Below are 3,888 nucleotides of genomic sequence, written 5' to 3' on the forward strand. Positions count from 1 at the left end.
ATTGGAGACACACTGGGATGGGAGGGAACAAACAGCCAGCTAATGGGACCTGGTCTCCTAGTTTGGCTCAGACCAGACAGAGTGCACATTTCACAACTTCAACTGGCCAATGAGGACAGTTGTTTTACACTGGAACCATCTTTTTCTTTCTCCTCACAGACTCACCTTGGCACGCATGTATACACACATTATATGCACATGCACGCTCCATTATAGCAGGACAAACACCCAGTGGAGAATGCTGTGATTATCCTCATGTTTGTGCTCTGTGAGACTAAACTACACAGCTAAAGAGAAAGCTAAGTGTAACATTGGCTAACCCTTTCTGTGTACAGTGCTGTATGTGTATAAGTGTTTGAGTGTGACAGTGTGTGATGGTAGTGGCGGAAGGCCGGATTAAGCCCAGCATCTGTAAAAAAAAATCTTGGCTTGATTGGTGATTTTATTTATTATCTTAGTGACCTACGCCCCTCCCCCAGTCCCGTGTCCATCAAGGTTTAACCCTCTGTTGCCCTGCTCCATAGTGTCACTCAAGGTTGGGAATGTCTGGATATTTTAACCCTGAAAGCCTCTTTTCTAAAAGCACTCAAAACTCAAATAAACTATATAAAAGTAGACAGGTGAGATATTGTACATTTTGGTCTCCCATGGTAGGATGGATCGAATGAGTGTGTGTGCCACTTTTCGTTGGTGAGTCAGAATGTGTGTGTGTGTGTGTATGTGTACGTGTGCGTGTGGATGCTTGTGTGTGTGTGTGTGCTTTTGCGATAGTTTGTGTGTCAGTGTGTATGTGTGTGTGTATGTGTTGTTTAGCATCAGTGTGTGAGTGAGTGCTTGTGTGTGTGAGTGAGTGCTTGTGTGTGTGTGTGTGTGTGTGTGTGTGTGTGTGTGTGTGCGCGCATGCATGTGTGTGTGTATTCCATGCTGTGTGATGGACGAGTTCTAGAATAGTGGAGCCAGCATACCCAGGGATCAATGCATCTGTTCCCCTGTCACACAGAGCCTTGCTACCAACGATGGGATGGTCTCACCTGTTAACCCTCCCCCCAACTCACGCACGCACGCACGCACGCACACACACACACACACACACACACACACACACACACACACACACACACACACACACACACACACACACACACACACACACACACACACACGCACACACACACACGCACTCCCTTATTCACTATACATCTCATCAGGGAAACCACGATATGGAAGGAAAAACATAATGAACAGCCATTTTTCAATAGAACTTAAGCTGTTTGCTGTTTATAATTAATTATTTCATTCTGCTCACACATTTTTCTTTCCCAAGTGAAACACACAGAGAAAAGGTAGACACAGTAATGCATAATGCCAATGTACTATATTGGCATACAAATATCCAACCTGTTAGGCAGGTAATGCTTGGCCATGCATGGACCTGGACAATCTACCTTGGTTAGAACCAGGCACACACACGCTCCAGCGCTTCTAAAAATACCACAGGTATTAGGAAATGGTCTCGGAAGCACTCAGGTGAAATGCCAAAAAAAAAAAAAAAACAGGTGATTGTCTTTTTTCAGAGCAGTGACACTGTCTTACAAGAAGCAGTAAAGGGGTTCATACAGTGTAAATGGATATCCAAGTTGACAAGTTCTCCCTGCTTGGGGTTCTCTCACCGGTATCTGACCTTGAATGTTGTTGTGGATATGGTCATTGTAGTTTGAATAACGTGGTCAGTTTAACAATCACATTTCAACAATCAATTTAACAAGCAAATTGTAAACAATTTGACATGTTTCTCAAAATTAAGTGACTGAACATGTCCTGTGTAGTAGGTTGAGAAACAGAGATATAACATTTGGGATTGATAGCTGTGTCCACACCGGAATACGCTTTTGAAATGCCCTTCAAGCCAGGGCTGAGTGATAGCCACTGTCCTCACAAACTATGCCATCAATAAACGTTCTAATAAATATTTCTCTCTCTCTCTGTCTCTCTGTCTCTGTCTCTCTGTCTCTGTCTCTGTCTCTCTCTCTCTCTCTCTCTCTCTCTCTCTCTCTCTCTCTCTCTCTCTCTCTCTCTCTCTCTCTCTCTCTCTCTCTCTCTCTCTCTCTCTCTCTCTCTCTCTCTCTCTCTCTCTCTCTCCCTCTCCTCTCTCTCTCTCTCTCTCTCTCTCTCTCTCTCTCTCTCTCTCTCTCTCTCTGCTCTTTCTTTCATTCTTCTTTCTTTCTTTCTCTCTTTATCGCTCTCTTTCTTCCTTCATTTCAAACAGAAGCCAATTGACAGGTAGAGTGTGTCCACAGAATGTCAAGGGACTGCTCTGTATTCGTGAAACTAAAGCACTGGGATGGATGCTAGTATAATTACAGAAGCCTCATTCACTCTCCTGTCCCAAAGGACCAAAGTCACTCAGTGGCAATTCAATTTCTCTAGCAGTTTCAGCATGCAGTGTACAACCGCAGCAGCCCTTCTCAGCTGTTTTGTTTTTCCTGTTTATAATGATGAATCGATCAACTTTGCCTAATCCTCTGTGACACTGTGAGGTAAAACACAGCCACAGACACACAGGCACAGTCATACTGCCACACAGTCACACAGCCAAGTAAAGAGTCCTTTGATGCCTTACACAGGTCCTGTGATCTGGTCCCCACAGTTCACAGTAAACTGTTTATTTAGTTCCAACTTCCAAGCATACAATACATCTCATCTGACTTGAGTGGGAGGAGGATGGGTCTGCTATCTACACAGTCTCTTTACTTTAGAAGAGCAAAAACATACACATGTAGCACCTGTGATAAAGTAGCAGCCTCCTCACTTCAGGTTTTCAGCACAAGTCACAATTCTGAGATACATTACAATATTGACAGCAACACATTGCAATCACATTTGACATATGGAATTATTTCAATCCAGCTGACCTCCCCTCTCTGTCCGGTATAAGCAGGCAGTCTGAGACAGTAAAGTGCGGTGGGTCTGGGTACAGCGCTAGGCTAGGCAGTGGTAGGGGATGAGAAAGGGAAGGTGATCCATTACCTGCGTTGGCAATCCGCATCCAGCCCTGGCTCCCAACGGCTCATTCCGTGTCCGTGGCTTCAGCTGTCCTGCTTCTCTTTTTTTCCCTTCCCTCACTCCTCCGCTCCCTTCCTCCCTGCTCCCTTCCTTTCGGCACTTGTTTGAGTCTATTTCAGTAGCAACAGAGGAGCCCGCTGCGACGGTGGCATGGTTTCCAGCACTTTGGCAGAAGGTCACATTATCTCTTGCTGGTAAGGGAGGTGAGGGGGAGGAGTGGAAGTATGGATAGAGTGATGGAGGGAGATTGAAGAGAGCAGGTGCCAGAGGAAAGAAGGAACAACAAATAACCCGAATGAGGCAGTCCACGGCCGTAGTGACAGGCTAATTTCCAGTGTAAGGCGTGAGGATTGAAGTTGGAACAGCTAACCCCAGAGAGGTGTGTTACGGTAACAAGTCCCCGAGTGTTGTGCAAGGTGTGCTGTGTCTTTGTGCTTATGTGTTTATGTGAGTATGTGTGTGCTCAATAGGGCAGAGAGTGTATATATGTACTCATTGTTATGAAGCATACCGAATGAGTGTGTGTATGTGTGTGTATGTGTGTGTGTGTGTATGTGTGCAATTGCTGTGTCTTGGCTGGTCTTCAGCAGCCTCTCACCTCTGATAACACATCTAATCTGTATCCACTTCCAGGCCAAGAAAAAATATCCCAGAAGTGGCCCAATGACGCAAAGTTAGAGCCTATAAAAAAACAAGTGATCGATTCAGTGAAATTCTTCACCTCTTCCGACAGTCAAGACTCTGCGCCCGCTCTTCCTTCTCTCACTGCCCACTGCTGTCTCGCCCAGGTGAAAGAAAGAGATGTACTCCATCTTTTTGATGACA

The sequence above is a fragment of the Coregonus lavaretus genome, assembly GCF_964263955.1.
Source record: "Coregonus lavaretus genome assembly, chromosome: 28".
Classification (NCBI taxonomy): domain Eukaryota; kingdom Metazoa; phylum Chordata; class Actinopteri; order Salmoniformes; family Salmonidae; genus Coregonus; species Coregonus lavaretus.